Source organism: Leuciscus leuciscus (genome assembly GCF_965113295.1).
Source record: "Leuciscus leuciscus genome assembly, chromosome: 25".
Taxonomy (NCBI): Eukaryota; Metazoa; Chordata; class Actinopteri; order Cypriniformes; family Leuciscidae; genus Leuciscus; species Leuciscus leuciscus.
The window spans coordinates 12,871,433-12,892,583 of record NC_138724.1 but is presented as its reverse complement, the minus strand read 5'-3'; the positions used below and the strand labels follow the sequence as shown (position 1 = coordinate 12,892,583).

The 21,151-nt window shown below is 38.3% G+C and overlaps 1 protein-coding gene across 10 annotated transcripts in view; it reads left to right on the top strand.

Moving 5' to 3' along the window:
• Positions 1-21,151, top strand: part of znf469 (zinc finger protein 469) — a 315,321-nt gene that overhangs the window by 198,975 nt on the left and 95,195 nt on the right. For 7 of the 10 annotated variants that reach the window (XM_082160388.1, XM_082160386.1, XM_082160376.1 and 4 more), the window contains one exon: positions 12,134-12,216. The exons of the other annotated variants lie outside the window; for them this stretch is intronic. The gene's annotated coding sequence lies outside the window, so the exon portion shown is untranslated. The remainder of the gene's footprint in view (positions 1-12,133; positions 12,217-21,151) is intronic. 10 annotated transcript variants of the gene reach the window in all.

Here is a 21,151-nt window from a genome sequence, read left to right as displayed (position 1 = left end):
GAAATGACGAGGAAGATGCAAGGCAAGATGAATGTAGAGCTGCTGGTCTCGTTGGTGTCGGAATAAAGAACTATATGACAAACGCGACAGCGACTACAAAAATCTTGTTAAAAGAGAACTGTTATGGAGTGGTATTGCAGAGTATAGACTGTTATGGAGTGGTATTGCAGAGTATAGACTGTTATGGAGTGGTATTGCAGAGTATAGACTGTTATGGAGTAGGCATGTGCCGGTATCACATTTTCATGCTGCGATTAATTGAGTGATCTTTTATCACGGTATACGGTATTATCACGGTATTTGAATTGCACATGAGAAACAGATGGATTTGGGGTGGATGTAAAAAATAAAATAAAACTTGCATCACAAGGTGTAATTGTGATTGTCAAAACATTTGGTAACTAAACTGAATTTTATTAAGTTTAGTGACAACATGTTACAATGATTACATGGTACAATGACTGGTAGGCTACTGTTTGTATTGCTTAACACAAATTTAACGATTTCAATTCAATACTTGGGATTTGATTTAAATCTTGATTCAATATTGACTTATTTTGGATAAATATTAGGAAGGCTACAGTAGATAGCCCACGTTATTTTTTTCTCATGAAAAAAAATATCTCACATAATGCTATGTAACCATATAGAGCCCTATCAGCTGGTATTTTTAATACCATATTTGGTATCATATTTGGTAATAATTGGTATCTTCTCTGCGTGAGAAAACGGATGTGTGGCGTGAGCGTATGAGGAGTCTCGCGCTGAATGCGTCGAGTTGGCAGCTCTGCTTTTAGAAGCGGGATGGATCCGGATAGATCGGCGGCGGCGTTCCTCCTTCCGCCATGCTGCTTCTCCATGTGAGGACTGTTTACATTAGACTAGAAGTGCGCACCGGCCGCATGCTTATACACGTGGCGATTGTTTACATCAGAATGCGCACGTGTTTTGCGCAGTTTGTTTAAGCGGTTGATGGAAAATAAGCTAATGCGCGTTCTAAAAATCTAAATTCGGATCTATTATTTTTCACGGTATTTTGAAGTGCCCGCGATAACAATATCGTGCATATTCATTACCGCGATTTATCGCATTACCGAATACTGGCACATGTCTATTATGGAGTGGTATTGTATTTCTGTTTTACATTAAGCGCCATCTAATGTCAGGGAATGAATTTGCATGTTCACTCGGCTCATCGTCAGCGAAAAACGCTTGGGTGTGAACACAAAAAACGCGTTGAAAAACGCTGGCCAATAACGCGCGCCGATATTCGTCCCGGTGTGTATGGGCCTTAACACTAAAACAAGACTTTGCGGTGAGTGAATGAATGAACATGGTATAAATCAGGGGTGGGGAACCTTTTTCCTATCAAGGGCCATTTACATTTTTTTAACATTCTTTAAGGGCCATTGTAATGAGCAGGGGCGTTTCTAGGTTTTAGAAACATCAGGGGCTGGGTAACAAGATAACATGATTCGATACAGAGAATAATGTATATTGTAGGCCTATATGCAGGGGGCAGACTGGTTAAAAAATTCAGTCCTGGCACTGTAGCCACACCAGGCCATATTACCACACAGACACACACATTCAAATGATGAGGTAGTTAGGGGGGTTGGGGGGCATGCTCCCCCGAGAAAAATGTTTATTTCTCTGACCTACATATGTGCATTTTAAGGTGTTTGAATGCCAAAATTTTTTGATAACAATATCTTTAAAAGCATGTCAGTGGGCAGTAGCATAAATCATTTGTCAAGCAGATAACAGATTCTTAAACATGAGAATGAGGATACATGTTGAAATGAATGATCCACACTAGAAAATGGAAATGCAAAATGTTTCTGCTTATTGTTGACAATACACAACCACATATTCCAAACAGGAATGGCCTTAAATGAGAAATCTTTCAAGGATTATTTTGCATAGATGTAAACTTTTTAGCATTAAAGATTGGTTTCAGCAACTTGTTTCTTTCTTGAGTTAATCAATGTTTTTGGCACTATTAAATCAGTTCAATTAAATTTCAATTGTTCACTCATAAAGACCGTCACTTGTCACCACCTACTGGCTTAATGATGCAAGTTGTGCAAACACGGACAAGCGGATTGATAGAAACTTTGAAAAGGCTGATGCTGGTGAAATATTCGAACACATTCGAGGACCTTATATATAGGCTACATATCAGAGTTAGGAATACATTGTAATAATGTTAATCAAGCAGACTAAATCACACGACTGCGCAGCAATATTTAAGCTCATTATACAAAGGAAATAATACAGATCTAGACAAATTGGGTTGCTTATAGTTAAAAGAATGTCATGAACGATCATTTAGGCTAGATGTAGGCCTATTTTTCCCATTTTTGGTCACAAAATATTTAGTCAGTTTTGATGACTTTGCAATATTGATAAAATGTTAGAATATTAATAATGAAAATTGAGTAGGGCTACGCCAAAATGTGTAACATTTATGTAGCCTACAAAGGAATACAAAAGCCCCGACATAGAGTTTTGACGCAGCTTTAATCTCCCTTTTAGTTATTTCAATACTTAATTGACGACAGAACACGACGTTACATGCTAGTAGTTTATTTTGCATGATACAGGGCGCGCCGCATTTGCGTGATTGAAGAGTGCGCGCCGCGAACAAACGGCTGGCACGACGTAACGTAAGTAAGTTAGTTTTTCTGAGTTTTACTGACATATAGCCTGACAACATCTGGTCTGACTGAAGACTGTGCGGCGGTGCCGACTGCGTTATTTTTTTTTAAACCGGTGCGGCGCGCTCGCCCCCGAAGTTCATCCGTGAGAAACTTGAAACCAGTGCTTGAACTTGACCTCAGGTGACTCATTAACACTCGCGCTACTGGCCACGCCCTGCTCTCACGGCTCGTGGACTCGTGCTGCTTGCCACTTTGCCTATTTTGTGTTTTCTATCACAGGAAAAGTAATTGCTGAGATTTTTGTTTCTGAAGTTTTTTTTTTTTTTTTTTTTTTTTGGAGGAATTGACTCGCGGGCCGCATCAAACTGTTTTGCGGGCCGGACGTTCCCCACCCCTGGTATAAATAGACTGAGACTAACAGGGTGATGGGACACAGGTGAATGCAATCAGTGATAATGAGGTACAGGTGACTGTGATGAGTGATCAGAGATGATGAGTCCGGGCAGTGAGTATGGGAAATGTAGTCTGAGAGTGAACGTGAGTGTCTGATGTGGAGTGCCCTCTGGTGGCTCTCAAGGGCACTCCAGCTGGTGACCGTTACATCAATATTCCTATGAATATTAGATATTATTATTAAAATGTTGCCAATTATTACTCCAATTATTACACTTCTTTTTTCATTAAATGTTGCTCCAAGAACACATTAATGTGCAAATTAGATACAGTGTGTATACATTGCATTGAATGGGAATAATAATTTATGGCCATTTTACCCACATATTGCATAAAGTAAAATGGTGTATCAATTCATTCCGTTATATCTTTCATAACATAGCTGAGAATCATCTTTATACAAATTTTGGTTAAAAAAATCCTGAAACCCCCAGTATTGGTGATTGAAAAAAAATCCCATTGTTTTTGCGCATACATATAATTTCATGTCATTTTATTTTCTAAACAACTTAGTCCTGGTGTCCACTAGAGGACATAGCATAACGTATGAATAAAATATTATTTTTCAAAAATGTTTTTTTTTTTTTTTTACCATTTGTTTCTTATGCTCTAAACAATGTGATATGAAAAAAAAACTAAATTCAACAAACTTTTTTTTCTGGGTTTCAGGAGGATACATATGCATATATACAGACACGTATGATTAGCAACTAATATAAAAAATTAAAACACATAAAAAATACATAATTAAAACCCCAGGTATCCTGGACAAAAACCAACACAAAAACACCCACCCCCTGGATCCAGATCTCCAAATCTAAGTTACATATTACAACCATCGTGTAAAAAATAATAATATATTATACTTACACCTTGAATACATATGATTGAACACATCTTTTTAACAATTTGACTAATTATTCATTCATTTATTGAAGTTTAAGGGAAGGTGCACCACATGACATTTTACAACCTGAACTAACCTCTTCTTGTGATCAAAATGTCACATTATCTGAAATTTGAAGAGACTTATTGATCTTTTAAGAAAGGGAACATCATGTCAGTGAATGAACCCAGAATTAGCATCACCCTGGTTCCCTTGAAACACACACACACACACACACACACACACACACACACACACACACACACACACACACACACACACACAAAATTATTGTGATTGTTTATTCTGAAAAAGATTCTGATTGTTGCAGAAAATAAGCTTTGAGACCAACAACAGTTTATGATTCTTAAATGTTTTGTTCATCATGATAATCTTCAGGACGATTGGATTGCTTACTTGTTTTTTGGGTTTTGGCCTACAAAAATACATCATCCTTGCAGCACTCTTATTGACCATTTTAATACACATTTTTCTTGACTTCTTGGCCATTTTGGCTTTATGTCTGTGGTTTTTGCAATGCATTCTGAATTTTCCCCCTGCTTGAAGGATACATTCAGTGATGCCATAGAATGAATGAAGCCAAAATGATGAAACCAATTGAAATGACTGGATTTTGCTCAGGAAGTTTCACAGAACAATGGTAAGTGTGGCCACACCTTTAGAAAGCAAGGTCATTTTGCTGCCTACGCTTTTGGAACAGGCTTCATGTCGAGAACGGGACTATTAACCTTAATCAGTATATTTAATAAAAGATGCAAATGAGTGAGAAAATGAGGCATAGACATGCAATGGCCTGTATTGTTATCTACCTTGTTGTCCATCATTCAGCCCCCACAACATTGCAAATTCGTTTTTCCAGTGAAAATTAGGGCCTTAAGACAGTACAAGCTATTGAATGGGCTGTACATCTATCCCTCAAAGCGTTGTTTTCATTTGCACATGAAAAACGACCCGGGATGCCTTTGTAGGCAGCTTGTTAATCAAAACCAGGTCCAAGATTATCATGTTGACCGATCTCAGGTTCCCCACTGAACCTGTCGTTCTTCATCTAGGGACCTTGGACCATGAATAAACAAAACGGTTTAGTGCAAACGTTTGAGTTCTTGGGACATGACCTTGGAAAAAGCCTCTGAAAGCTGAGGGGTTGAGCGGCTGACAGCGTGAGGGATAAAGCAGGTCTCTCAAAGTGACACGGCTGGATGATGGTGTTCAGAGGCACTGCAGCGAGTTAAGAGAGATTAAAGAAGTCAAAGCAATTCAGAGGGTATTTAAGACCCTTCTGGAATCCAACGAAATCCTCCGTCCTTTAAACAATAAGTGGAAACATTGTTCAGCCTTTATGCTTTCAGATTGGCACATATAAAAGCTGCGCTGATGGATGGACCTTAAGCGTGATCTGGAAAAGAATCAGCGTCTGACGTTTTTGATTTGGCGTATGATTGTCAGCCCACGTGTGCGCAGTACAGGAGGAAATGTGTCCAAAACATGCAGGTACTCACGACCTGTTCCAACTGTTTTCACCGGGCTTTGTTGAGAATTGCGTTATGCAACTTGAAAGATTCAAGTTGGTTCAAACAGAATTTCAGCAATTTGTTTTAACAGGAGCATGACATTTACCCTGTTTCCTTCTCGGGTTGATGTCACCAATCCAACTGTTTCCTTCCAGTCACCTGGCTGCATTACGTAACGCCCACTTTTCCCAATCCAATGAATTCCCAATGGATAAATTAAAGTCTTGACCTATTTTTTTTTCTTGTTGAGTGAAACAAAATATTCAAATGCGAGCGTTTATGAAAGTAAAATGGGTTGCAAACTGCAATATAAGTTGATTTTTAAAAGCAAGTATAATTTATCAGTGTAAGTTCCTGTAACCAACAATTTACAAGCTGTATCCAAGTCGTATAATATGGAGTTATTCCACTGACCTTTCCGTTTCCAGACAGATGTTTATACGAGCGTAATCCATAATGGATCTCTATTTGGAAAGCTGGCCAACTATTAGTTTTTGTTCCAGTCATCTCTTACTGGATGTTCTGCACTTTTTTCCCAGTCTTTATCCAACCTCCCCTGACCCACTGACACACAAAGTACCAAACCGGTGGAAAAAGTCTGTCGCTTGATAGCTCAATGTTCTCAGACAGTGAATCAGCAGAGATGTCTGAAGCCTTACTCATACCTGTAAACACTTGGAATGGGTCTGTAGATCTGCAGTTGCCTCATTTGATCTTTGCAGAATCATAATTGTACGGTGAGTAACATCTAACTACAGACTATGAGGGATTTCTCTTCTGAGTTAGCATGGGGCGAGAAAGCATGGCTGTCCAGGTAGATTCGGTCTTTGTTTAACCGAACTGGGGCTCTGAGAGGATGGCAACAGTCAACTGTTCTCAGTTTGTTTATGTCTGTGGCCGAAAAGGGATTCAGACATCTTTTATTCATCTGTTTCCCAGTCCTCTCATCTCCTTTCTCTTTTTTTGTTTGTTTCTGTCTCAAAAATGTAATTCTCTCTCTCTCTGTAATTCAGTCTTTTCTGTTTAAAACATGCTAGAGCCTCTTTAAAGAATTGGTTCAATCCATCAGAGCCTCTTTTGCTTTCAAAAAGGCACATTCACTCACATACTTGTGCTTTTATGCACTTGTCACTGGATGTTTTATTATATTCATGTTTTTCATTTGACATTTATGATTACATTTTCTCCCTAGGGTTGAGTGAATTTGCTATTTATAAAGTGTAAAACCTGTAAAGTTACGGTTTGGTCAAATAACAATCCCTATATATACTGTCACTTTGGAGTTAGTATGTTTAAAAAAAAAAAAAAGAAGTTTTTTAAAGAAATCTCTTATGCTCACCAAGGCTCCATTTGTTTGATTAAAAATGCAGAAAAAAGTAATACTGTGGAAAAAAAAGTAATAATTGTTTTCTATTTTAATACATTTTGAAATTGTATTTATTTCTGTGATGCAAAGCTGGATTTTCAGCATCATTACTCCAGTCTTCAGTGTCACAAATGCTGATTTGATGCTCAAGAAACATTTCTTATTATTATTATTATTATTATTATTATTATCAATGTTGAAAACAGTTGTGCTGCTTAATTTGTTTATGGTAACTGTTAAAAAAAAATCAGGAAGTTCAAAAGAACTGCTTTTATTTAAAGAAATAATTTTTAGCAACGTAAAAAGTTTTGGTAACACTTTATTTTAAGGAGACATAGTTACACGTTGCTAAATGTACTTACTCTAAATATGTACAGTAAATTACAGTAAATTATGCACAATTACAAGTAACTAACCCTAAATCTAACCCTAACTGTAAATCTAAAGTAATTGCATATAATTAATTTGTTACTGTGTCATTGTTACAGTGTAATTATATATCTAAGTACTAAGTAATATTAATTAACAACATTACTGTAGGGTTAGGGTATTTAGGGTTAGGGTTAGGGTTAGGGTATCCCTATAGGATTAGGATTCGGTTGAGGGTTAGTTGCATGTAATTATGCATCATTTACTGTGTTTTACTATGGTAAGTACATGTAACATATGTAACAAGGACAGTGTAAAATAAAGTGTTACCATAAAGTGTAACAAGTGTTACATTTCATACAGTTGATTGGTGAAGATCATGAGGCATAGCAACAACTCACTGCATGATGAAGCCTATAGAATGCCGTTAGAATGACCCTAAAATTCAAGATATCAGGGCCCCTGTATGAGATTTTGTCTCATATGTATATCATATATATATATATATATATATATATATATATATATATATATATATATATATATATATATATATATATATTAGACACAATATTGTCTTTTTTTGCTCAATTTTGCCAACGGAAATACTACCTGTAAACTCAGAGCAGAATTGTTGTGCGTCAGTGGTGTTTCATTACTTACCGAATCTGTGTTTTGAGTGAATCAATCGGATTAACCAATGATTCAATGGCCCATTCATAAAGAGAGCCATTTACTTAGTTCCTGAACGAATCAGCCATTTGAACGAATCGAATCAATGAATGACTCAATGACTTAGGCTACTTATTTAGACAGTTACCACCCCCTACTGACAGTTTTAGTTTCTTATTTAGAGTATCATTTCATTAAAAATATAATTTCATATTTTGGGGAAATATGCCCCAAAATATGTATTCTGTTTATTTACATTTACTCACCCTCGTGTCATTTCAAGCCTGTGTGACTTTCTTTCTTTTGCGGAACTGGTCTGTAAATATATCTAAATACCAATTCAGGAAAAACATGGCATTTGTAGCAATTTTATGTGTGATGAATTCCATGTTGAATCAAATAAAATATTTCATTCTAAAGCTACTTTTTGTAATGTCTATTTGACGCTTTTTCTCATTTAACACAATATTGACTTTAAATGATCCTTTGGGGGTCATTTCCAGCCAAATTTGATGTACGATTAATTTGCGATTAATTAATTTATTAATTGGCGGCACATGTGATAATTAGATTACAACTTTTAATCTCTTGACAGCCGTAATATGTATATGCATTAAATTGACCGTAATATAAATGTCAGGACCTGACAAATATGTTGATTCTTCTCGTCCCAGTTGATTGTTGGCCAAACTGGGCTGTTTATCTGTGGATACGTTTAGATTTTGTGTGGAACCATTAGACCTTCACTGTGTAACAACGCTGCGGAACACAAGAGCTTTGTGTTTACTTTCACATGTCTCCTGCCTCAGACTGAATAGGAGGAGGCTGTTTGATGCTGACTCAACACACAAGTAGAAACACAACAATGCATATGAATGTTCCTGAATGGAAAGGCACAAGTTAGTGTGTTTATTGAGTGTGTTTTATCTTTTTCTACACCCCATGGGTGTCATTGTGTTGTGTGGTGGACTCATGGATACTAATTAGTTTGTATACATGATATCTAACATGGTTTTTAACCCGCCGTCCATGAATGAAGCCTATGTGCCACTATCAGTTTGTTAAAAATTGGAAAAAATCCCAGAACAAGAAATCCGAGTTAAAACATTTAGATTACAAAATAATTCTGGGAATTCTCATGCTTCCACACACAGTATTGCGCATGATCTGTGTTTGTGGGAATTACTCTGGGATTGACTCATCAGTGAGTCATGGCAGTTAGGGGGGGATCGGGGGGGGGGTTCCAGACAGCATGACACACGTGTTCCTTCAGTCAGTGGAGTACCACAAGGTTATATATCAGGACCAATCAATTTCAGTTGTATGTTTTTTATTAAGCTGAGTTTATCTAACCGCATCTGTGTGGCTTGAATTGCCTGCAGAAAGCGTTGAGAGATGCATGGTGTTCATTTTTGGCAGGAAAGCACTGAATGAATGATTCAAATCATTCATGTCTGAAAACCTGTAACCTGTTTTCACTCTTTTGTTTGAAGCGGTTGTTTCAGTCCAAGCAATTGTCTAGTCATCTTAGCTGGATAATTTGATTCAGATTGTTCCCAACATTGAAAAAACATGCCCCTTGATCTTTTGTTCTTTTTTTTTCTGCAAAAGAGTCATGTACCACACGTCCATGACTAATAGATGTTTCAATACGTTTGTTTTCTGCCCTATTTTAGGACAGGAATTCCCAACCAGCAGTTTGTGATGAAACTGTCTGTCTATTTACTTATCTAGCCTTATCTCTATCTGTCTGGCTGTTCTTCTGTCTGTTTTATCTATTTATCCATCCATCCATCCATCCATCCATCCATCCATCCATCCATCCATCCATCCATCCATCCATCCATCCATTCCTTTGAAAAAAAAAACATACAGGTAAACAAAAACAGACACTCAGACACATGGTCTACCATATCTCTCTGTCTGTTCCTCTCCTGTACTTTTGCTGGTCTGTCTCTGTCTTTCTTTCCGTCCATCTGTCTGTCTACTTATCAGTCTATCGATCTTTCTGGCTTTCTGTTCCTCTTTTCTGTCTTTTTGCCTGTCTGTCCTTTTATCTGTCTCACTTGTCACTCCATCTCTCTCCATCATGCCTACATCAGATCTGTGCAGGTTTGCACCACATGTGGTTTACGTCATATGAGCCTGCTTGGGTCTTTCTGCAGACTATGTGGATTACAGCACCAAACATAAGTATTGTGTCTCATTTTTGATCTCAGAGCTCTTTGATTTCGAGGGGATTACAGCACAAGTGAAGCAGACCTCCACTGTGAAGTTTTGCCCTCTTGGATTGCCAGGTTAGGTATAATTAATCTCCAGGGCAACTGTCGTCCCAGTCTCACGTCTGTAGGAATGACAGTGCCTCACATGAACCTCTGGTCTCATAAATTCCTTCCGGAAGGCGTAAGAGAGCTTGTGTTCAGAGCCTTAATGCCAATGCAGAATAAACAGTAAACATCGTAAAAGAAAGAATAAAGCAATAAAACCACACAATTGAATGGAAACTTTGTAAAAACTTGCACTCTTTTGTGGTATTTTCAAAAAGTGTAAAAGTGTTTTCTATTGTTGCTCAAAAGCCTTTGAATCGGGAGTTCTTTGAAATTTAGATATGAGATCACATATATGAATCGTATTATTTGCAGTTGTTTACTTTCTGTGCATATATAGACACTATATATATATATATATACACACACACAAACACACACACACACACACACACACACACATATTATACTATACTATACTGTATATGTATATATATTATTTTGTATATATGTGTGAAATAAAATAATGAATAAAAGAAAATATTGAATATTTATTTATTAAATAGCCAGAATATATAATATATGTATTGTAAAATATAATTTAGCCAGAATTGCAAGAGTATTGTGTGCTAAAATCCATATAATTTACTTTGCCAGACAGTGTGACTGTGTGACGGCACATGTTCGCTTCGTCTTTACAAAACTGTTCTCTCCAACCACAGCAATGAAGGTATAATGTAGGCCTCACACTCCCTTCCTCCCCTGTCAGATGTACATTTTGTTTTCTCTTTTTTGACTTTGGGTCGCCGTAAGAAAGACAACAATCCTGTGAAATGACAAGGTGACACTGATTTCCAATTACATGCCTGTCAATCAAAACCCGAAGACGTACTGATAAAAGAAAACGGTATGGATTGACGGCAGACGTAATCACATCATCTGTATATACATATTTTAAATCAAGTTCTTGAATGTGTCTGCCCATGACGGATGTCACAAGTATGTTTAACCACTTCTCATGCTCAGAGACAGACGTAGAGGAATTGGCTGACCCAAAGCCTGCCTGACCCAAAGTGTTATAATTTTAGACTCGAGCCTCTCACATGGTCTGGAACAAGGACGGCGTTTGGAAATAAACTTGGAATTTAGCTTAATTGTAGTTTACAGATTTAGGAGGGGCCAAGTGTTCAACTTCATTTTCCTGCATAAATAGAGTGTGAGTATAGGCCAGAGACATGGGGTTTGGAAGCCACAAAGGGACTTTGAAAAACTTCAGAGCCAGAAAGGACATTCTGACTTCTACTGTTTCAAAACATTATGGCGTAAAAGACAAACATTGGCTTCATAATGCAAAACTTACGGTCTAAAATTATACTTTAATTAATGAATGAGGTAGAAACATTATTGTCTTTCGTAATCTACAACAGCTTGTACATAAAGGAAATATTAAATGGGTAAACACCGTTTAAGCAGTCACCGTCAAACTAATTATTTAGTGTAGCTAAAAGAAACTTTAAAACGCTAGGTTACAGCTATGAATAAAATGTTAATATTGTCCAGGTGCGTCTAGAAATAGCTTCCGTAAATCTTTGTTTATAGTCTCATAAAGGATGATTCAAGTCACATTTATTTATATAGCGCTTTATACACTGCATTTCCAAAGCAACGACTTAAGCATTTATATTACATTGCAATGAGCTTCATTTTCAGCCCCTGGGTGGAAAATGATACCGTATCCGTACCGGCTTGGCCAGTGTGGCCCAATGGTGTCGCCTATAGAGCATTTGATCTGTCAATACAAACAAGGATTTACAGATCAGAGTTGTAATCTTTTCCATTTTTGGCAATCTGTCTCACTGCTGTTATAATGTCTGAGTGATAAATGGAAGAAAATATTAATTTAGTTCTTTTTGTGTGTGTTTAAGGAGACACTCATGTTCCTTTTCATTCGGATCTGGCCTGCAGATCGCAACAGACTGGACATCTGGAGAGCCGGCAGGATTCCCAGGTGGGCCGATCCATCTGTCTGGCATTGGTCTGATAAATAAAGATTATGTGTTTTACATTTATTTACATATTTTGTTCCGGCCATGGCAAGTTCAAAGGATCTCATTTTATGATGCAGACTGCAGCCACTGTAGGAATTAACCCTACAAGCTGCTGCCATGAAATGTCCTGCATGTAGCTCAATATTATGGACATTGGTGGAGTTTTTTGGGGGGGAATTCAGCAGTATGAAGAACTAGGTGTGCCACTTAAAAGTATAATTAAGGAATAAATAACCAATTTAACCCTAACCCTAAAAAAATTAAATAGGTTTAGTTCAATGTAACAGTAAAATAATAGCGAATCATTTGACAAATTAATAGACATTTAAAACTGCTTTAAATGTATGTCATGTCTAAAAGCTAAGTTAAATGTAACCAAACACATTGTTTTTTTAAATTGACAAATACATTTCAAACCATATTTAATTCATGTTTTTAAATATAACAACTAATTATAAAAAAAAAATCAGTTGCTTTGTCAGTTTTTTTTAGTTTTATTAATAAATTGATAATTCTTTCATTTTATTTTTAAATGGCACTCCTAGTTCTCCATATGAAAGAAACCCTATCTGAAGTGGCATATAAAAGTTCTTTTTTTGTAGAACAATATTTAGGGTTCAGTTTAAAGTTTTCATCGTTGTGTCACTTGTATTTTTCATACTCAAAAGTTTAATTTGGGTTGATTAAGCCTTAAATAGGCGACCTTTTTTTCCCCCCTTTAAAAGCCTTGGGGTAAAAAATGTTCCGTAGTTCTTAATAAAGAGTAGTTGAGAGATACTGTGAACACACCCTCGTAAGTTCATCAAAGAGCAAGGCCAAAGGTTAATCTGAAATGCACGACTAACAGAGACTCTGCTGACAGACCGACGGCGACAGTCAGTGACAGGACTGTTATTACTGTATTATTACAGCATTATTGCTATGTATTAACATCACACATCACTGTCTGCAAAAATGACCTTTTTGTTGTGCCATTGAATGTTTGTAGATCTTAATCAGACATACGTCTGAAATCATGTGGAATCAAATAATTGCATTCACATCTTCACGCTCCTAAAGCACAATCTGTCTCCCACATGTCAGATATGTTAAGTTATCTGCTGCGATCCATCTTCTCTTCAAAGTGAAGCTTTGTGTTTGAGGAATGCACTGGCTGAAGTGAAAAATGTCTATTAATAAGCCGTGCCCTGTTGGGGACCCTATTTCAGCAAAAAATATGTCATGTCTAGTTAGGGTGTCGCTGACTTGTCTGTGAGAAAACAGGCTTCAAAGCAGGACATCAGCATCGAACTTACGAAAACAGGCTTTCTGCTAGGCACATCATTCACGCACTCTTGTGGCTTGGGAAGAAAATAAAATGTGTGCTGTTTTTGGGGGGGAGGTGAAGAGGCTTGAGAGAGCATGTATATTCTTGTTGACAGTCTGAGAAATCTTTAAATGAGGGTTAGAGGTTAAATTATTGGAACTTCAAGGGCAGAGATTTGTGCTGGTTTGGGATTTGAGAGAAGTCTTCAGGTGAATTCACTTAAAATGGCGCCATGATCGTCAACACTCATCGTCAACGTTTGCTGTTTTTCTTCTTTTTTTTTGTGTCAATGACTATATATGATGCAGAAAAAGTTTTTGTGCTTTTCGGCTGGCGGTTGAATTCATATAGGCTTTAAAGCACCTCAGACTCTTTTCTAAATTGATTCTCACTTTGTCCTTTATGCCTAAGTGGTTGATAGACATACAACCACGTTCAAATTGCAGAACTTTAACCTTCATCATTCCAGTCTTGTATAAACAGCTTCATAGGCGTTTATTTGTATTTGTGACAACCACCTGGAGGCCTGTATTCTGATCCGTTGTAGTTATTGACTCCTCCATTATATATGCTGTCTTGAGGTTTAATCTAGTCATGCAGTACATGAGGGAAACCCCACCACTCAGTGTCATGCTGAGTGAGATATTTGTCTTTCACCTCTTAAAATCCCTCCCCTCCTCCCCTTCTTAAGGGTTATTGACAGGTCTAGAAGGCTTCAGGGTGAGTGGAGGGGCATGTAGGGGGCGGGACCCTAGTATTGAGTGACAGCCTACAGTTATTGCATCCATTGACAGATAGATCGTGTCATTAGTTCTCCATGGAAGGAGGTGCTTTTTTGCAGCACTTGAAACATGACTCTGTATTATTCCGCAGGAAGAATGTCAGCGGAAAACTCATATACTTCAGACATGCTGTTTAATACAGGTATTCATGCAGAACTAAAGGGTCTGATATTAGATCAGTGGAATAACTGACAGTGACCTGATTATGTCTGTCACTGCAGCTAGTATGTATTATTCAGGTTTGACGGATTCTGTCAGTAAGAGATTTAGGCCTATCTGTTTTCAGTTAGTTTACCTAATGTACGTATATTTACATGATAAGCTAAGGGTGGACACGCTCTATATTGAGTAAAGTCAGTGCTAAAGGGTGTTTTTATTAGCACAGAGTAGTGTCATGCATTGAGACTTTGACTAGCAGAGTCAAGTCTGGACCAAATTTTAGCATATTCTGACAAAGAACCACCCATTTAGACAGGAAAAGATTGTTTTACTGACATGTAATGCAACCAATCAGAGTTTTTTGTTGTTGTTTTAATTCAAGGGTGGCTTTTTCTGAAATATTGTATACCAAATTAACTGCTAAGGAGGAAAAAATGGGGTTGGTAAGATTTTTTGGGAAACTTTATTTGGTAACGCTTCATTTTAAGGTGACATAAGCCACGTTTCCATTACCCTTCAAATTGCGCAAATTGAAATTTCGAATTGAAAATGCGACCAATGAAACATGTAAATTTAGCAAAAACTCCCATATATCCAAAAAAAAGTTTTTACGTTCACATGAGGTGGGGGTTTTCAGGCAATAAGAAAAAGGAATATTTCGCAAAACTGCAATGGAAACAGTTTTTTCGCATTTTACAGGTCACCTGACATACAGTAGATGGCGCGATAAGTTTATCAAGCGACGAGAATACTTTTTGTGTGCAAAGCCCCCCAAAAATAACCACTTTATTCAACTATTCATTTTCTTCTGTGTGGGCCTCAGACGTGAGTTCATGAGAGCGCCACGACGCATGCGCGAGAATTGAGAAGATTTTAGGCCCGATTTTCGCTCGCCGACAGGTTTTGGGAGATCACCGACAAATACCTGAAATCACAGGCAAATCGGTGCTCGTTCACGCGAGTGACAATCACACAGTGTGATTTATCAAAGACGAGAGATCTGAGAGAATCCACAAAATCCTGCTGTGAGAATGTGTTCTGACTGAAAACTACATCGGTGATGACCTACAGCCAATGAGAGTGCAAGATACAGGACAGCGGGATGTTCGAGGAAGAGTTATAGACCACAATATCAGCATTTAAATAGATATATTTACAATTATCCTTGCTCCCTGTGTCTCCCCAACCATTTCCTCCTGCATAAGCTGTTTTTCTTTTTCTCCTTTTCGCTGCAAATCAACGCAGACAATTGTGATCGCAATCTTCTTGCAGGCTATTATTTTTAGTAACAATTTCAGTCTTGCGCAAGAACTCCGGTCTCACACACGCGTGATCTTGCATTATTTCCTTATGACTTCTCGCGTGTGTTTGGTTGTGAAACGTAGTTTGCGATTCTTTCTTTTATTAAGTCATGCAATGTGAAAACCCCTGTCGCCGATCCATCGTGCAGTGTGAACACAGCAGCAGCTGAATGTTACCCCAGATAGTCACGCAGTGTGAAAAGAACAGTGACCCGACTACTTTGAAAATCGTGCACTGTGAACTCAGCATTAGTGTCACGATCCCTGTGCTGTCTTGTGTTCTGTAAGGACTTTTATGTTGAAATTAATTCTCCGTTACCTTTGTTTCTGTGTTCACCTTCTTGTGTTTGGCTCCTGTTTTTCCTTGTACCTTGTTTGTCACTATAGTTACCCTCATTAGTTCCCATGACAACAAATCACCCACATCTGTCCCTCATTAGCCCTTTGTTAACCTGTCTATTTAAACCTCTGTGCTTCTGGTTGTTGTTTTTTGTCAGTCGGTGCTCCTTGTATGTGTGTTCCTGTCGTTGCTCCCCTGCCTTCTCTTTGTGGATTATACTCTTGTTCTTGGATTATTCTGCTAATAAACTAGTGCTTGCATCTGGATTCTCTCTCTCTGCCTCGTCCCTGCTCACACGTTACAGAACGATTGACCAAAAATGAATCACACAAGCACAAATTATGCGTCTCCGTCAAGGAGACCGACCAAATGAGGACTTTGTGGAGCTGGCTCACTTGACGGCTGGAGACTCAGGCGTGGTGGTCTTGACTGCTGGAGACTCTGGCTTGACGGCCATGACGACTGGAGACTCTGGCGTGGCATCCATGACTCCAGCCATCATGGCCGCCATGCCAGGGTCTCCAGCCGTCATAGCCACCACGGCCGCCACGCCCTAGTCTCCAGCCATCATGGATGCCACTCCAGAGTCTCCAGCCGTCATGGATGCCAAGCCAGACTCTCTAGCCGTCATGGAAGCTACATCAGAGTCTCCAGCCGTCATGGCCGACACACCAGAATCTCCAGCCGTCATGGCCGCCACTCCCTAGTCTCCAGCCATCATGGATGCCACGCCAGAGTCTCCAGCCGTCATGGATGCCTTGCCAGACTCTCCAGCCGTCATGGAAGCCACATCAGAGTCTCCAGCCGTCATGGATGCCACGCCAGAGTCTCCAGCTGTCATGGCCACCTCGCCAGACTCTCCAGCCGTCATGGAAGCTACATCAGAGTCTCCAGCCGTCATGGATGCCACTCCAGAGTCTCCAGCCGTCATGGATGCCACTCCAGAGTCTCCAGCCGTCATGGATGCCACTCCAGAGTCTCCAGCCGTCATGGATGCCACGCCAGACTCTCCAGCCGTCATGGAAGCCACATCAGAGTCTCCAGCCGTCATGGCCGACACACCAGAGTCTCCAGCCGTCATGGATGCCACTCCAGAGTCTCCAGCCGTCATGGATGCCACGCCAGAGTCTCCAGCTATCATGGATGCAATGCCAGTTTTTACGGCTGTTATGAACGTTGTATTTGAAGATACCAAGGGGATTCCTAGGCATTGGAGATAGGCTTCCTGTTGGCGGATACACTGATATCGGTGCAATCACAGTGCAATGTCACGGTCCCTGTGGTGTGTCTTCTGTTCTATAAGGAATTTTATGTTGAAGTGTATTCTCATTTCCCATTGTTTCTGTGTTCACTTCCTGTGTTTGGCTACGGTTTGCCTTTTACCTTGTTTGTCGCTATAGTTACCCTCATTAGTTCCCATGACAACAAATCACCCACACCTGTCCCTCATCAGCCCCTTGTTTCCCAAAACAAAAAAATGGTGTTTGCTAAAAAAAAAAACATGACAATTTAGCTACTTATTTGTCAAAATGTCTAAAGTACAAATATCAAAACATTGAAATATAAAATGTATAAGTCTATCCATACATTTTTAGGTTGCTTTATGTTATTCATAAAATTTTCATTTGAGCAATGTAACAAAGTTAAAGACTCAACAAAGACTAAACAAAGGGAAGGAGGAGGCAGGAAACAAGAAAAGTTCAACACAACTTTATTCACACAAACCAAACGCAAACAATAAAATGAAAGTAAAGCAGCAGCTCCTTACTGAAGACTTCCGCATAAACTAAAACAAAACCACATAAAGTCAAGGCCTGGTCCTCTCTCATCTTCAACTGTCGTCACTCCTCCTTTTATCCTTCCGGAGCTCCTCTGTGGGACTCGGTGTGTCACACAGGTGATGCTTATTAACCCTTGCACGACTCGTTCCATTCCCACGCCTCTCGGCCCCTGCCCTCCTCACCACAAGCAGACTTCTGATCTGTCTATTGACTTTCATTGTCTGCTGATGATTATACTGCATTTAAATGAAAGATGGCCAACACTTTGACCAATGGCTCAACTTTGGTTCAACACACTTTATATAAAACATAACTAGAGTGCCAGTAAAATGTATTTAGTCTTTGTGGGTAGTTTTACTTTTATAGTTTATTACAGCATGAACTGTCACCATAAACCAAACATTTCTGCTTGTACTCATCAGCATGTTCTAACACTGTTTTCCTCAAAGATGGCGGCAAAGTCAATTGAAGTAATTGAAGACACATTGAATGCCTTGAAGTAAAGTCATATCTTTCATATATAAAGTTTCTCATTTAAAAGGTGAGAAATGGTAGAGCAATTGTGATTCTGGACAGAACTGGCTGTCTACCACACCTCTGGACAATGTGTCCTTGCGAGTAGAGCTGTGATAACGTAGTAAAAGTGGCTTAAAATAGTTCAATTTTGTTTTATTATGTTTTATTATGGCTTTGCAGTGTCAATGACTCATACATTTAATAAATCTACCTGGAATGGAAGAAGGTGACGAGGATAGCTTTTGTTGAAAAGACATCAGTTGCAAGCCAGTACTTGTATGTTCAATTTTATTGTGTTTTTATTTTTGGTTTAAAAAATGTGTTTGCAACCTGTCACCAACACATCATGAAGCAAAACTCAAAAAATCTAAATTTAATGTTAATTTGGCCTTTTGTCCGTTACAAGCAACATTTTGCTAGTCACTTTGTTATTATTTTTTGTGGTTTGACTTGGTAATTTCATCCACAGAGAAATCTCACTGGTCCAAAATCCTGCTCCACATATCCATATTTTGTATTATATTATATTATATTATATTATATTATATTATATTATATTATATTATATTATATTATATTATGTTATATTATACTGCAGGTTGATTTTTTTTTTCTTCCTTTGGGTTCATTTAATTTACTTCAGTGTTATTGTAGTTTCATTAAGATAATATTTTTATTTTTTTTTTATTTTGAAATAGATTTTGGTTTTAAATGTTTCATTTTAAAGTTTTAGTAATTTGGTTGTTTTTGTCATTATTAGTTTCAGATGTTTAAAAATGGATATATAGTTTTTATTCATTTTGAAGCTGAAATAAAATAAGTTTTCTTACAATAGGTTTTAATTCAAGTAATTATTTTTATTGGTTTCAGTTAATTTATCATAGACCTGATTTATTTTTAGGCAAACTTCATCATATTTCCATGCTGTAACAATAAAATGTTTAAAAAAAGCACCAGTACACCAACCTATGACATGGTAATACAGCACTGATAGGATGTTGAAATAAAGACAAAATCATACATTGATGGATATGAATATAAAGAAAGGAGAGCATGATGGAACTTGTTTGGCCTCTTCGGCTAATGTGCTAGTGTCCAGCTTGTGGGCAGACACTCTTATTTAAAACATGTGAGCCTCGGTAAAAAAACCGAAGCTTCTCTCTCGTCTTTGATCACTTAACTCCCCTTCTCTCTCGGCGAGTCCTTGAAAAAAGCAGCTGCGGCAGATATTGTTGGACGTCATCCAGGTCTGATGAAACATACCTCGGTAATCCTCAGCACCTAAGCGCACAGTGTGTCGTGCCGGAGCGCAAACGTGACAGACACTCAGTTACCGCTGCAGATATGTCAGGAATGACTACATATGCTCACAGGCAGATGTGTAGTTTCTGCATGTCTGCTGCGGGAGGTGTTGCCGAAGTTTGCTAAGGATCATTTTATTTAGCAAAAGTATCTCACAATCACTGATGCGTCCAGGTGATATGAAGAGGGTACAAAGAAGCATATCTTTGGCAACAGTGTGAAAGTGAATAGCACACAACAGGCACAATAGTGGTACAAACAGATGTTTATCGGTTCAATGTGCGTCACGTGACTAAACATGCGTCATCTTTATCACAGCCCGCACTATAACGCGAAAGCAGTCAATCCACTTGGGAAAGTGTTTTCAAAAGGCTCAGTTTTTGCAGGACAAAAACGGCGTCTCAGTGTGCGTCACAGAAGGCCAAAGCGGAGAGAAAAATATGCGTTTTCAAACGGAAACGGATTAATGTGGTCCTTCAGTTTGATCAGTTCTGTATTCTGTACTGTTCGTGTCTTGCACGCCGTTTCGTTTTGTTTCTCTCCTGTGGAATTAGTTTGTTTTATTAAATAATTCTATTGGTATTTGATCCTTTTGGCATCTTCATCATTGAACTTAAGCATGACTGTATGAATATTTTGAGGGATTTAAATTGAACCAGTTTAGGTTTCAACATTCCACCTTGAGTCAAAGACTGAAGTCTCTCAAATTGAGAGCCAAATATGATTATTGTAGACTAGAGGTCAGTGATAGATTTAAGTTCAATCAAATGGGAATAATAAAAAAAAATCTATTTAATGTCTTATTATTTGAGTTCAATGTGATTAATTGCAGAATGAAACATAAAACATATGTATTCAAATACCTTTCATTGCTTACAATTGTGTGTACTTTTGGATTATAATTTTGGTACTGGTTTGGGTCACCACCCAAAATCTGTTTTAACGCGTGCGTCTGTTTGTTTATAATTATGAAAGGCATTTATAGAGGTGATGATTTAGAGTCATGTGGCTGCTCTTGTATGTTCAGTGTGTTTGCGCTCATGCTCATGTATATGTGCTGTTGTTGTCCATCACAGTGGGAAGAGCTTGGCCAGTCCTCCTTGTTTGGGATAATTGCATGTTTCTGTGGTCTGTGGTCCATTCTCTGTCTCTATGTGGCCAGGGTATCTATGTGGCAGGATCCACATTTAGGAGCACTGTCTCCACTGTCCAAATCTGTCCCACTCCTTCGCTATTCCTATAGAATTGCTTGCACTTTACCAATATAATACCCAGTGTATTCGGCAAAATTAAATTCTAGTTTCGTGTGCAGTAGGTTTCTTGGGGTCTTCGATGTCTATTAGAGCTGGACAGTGTATTCCAAAGTTGGTTAAATCATGAATTATTTCATTTACTGAAGGGGGGGTTA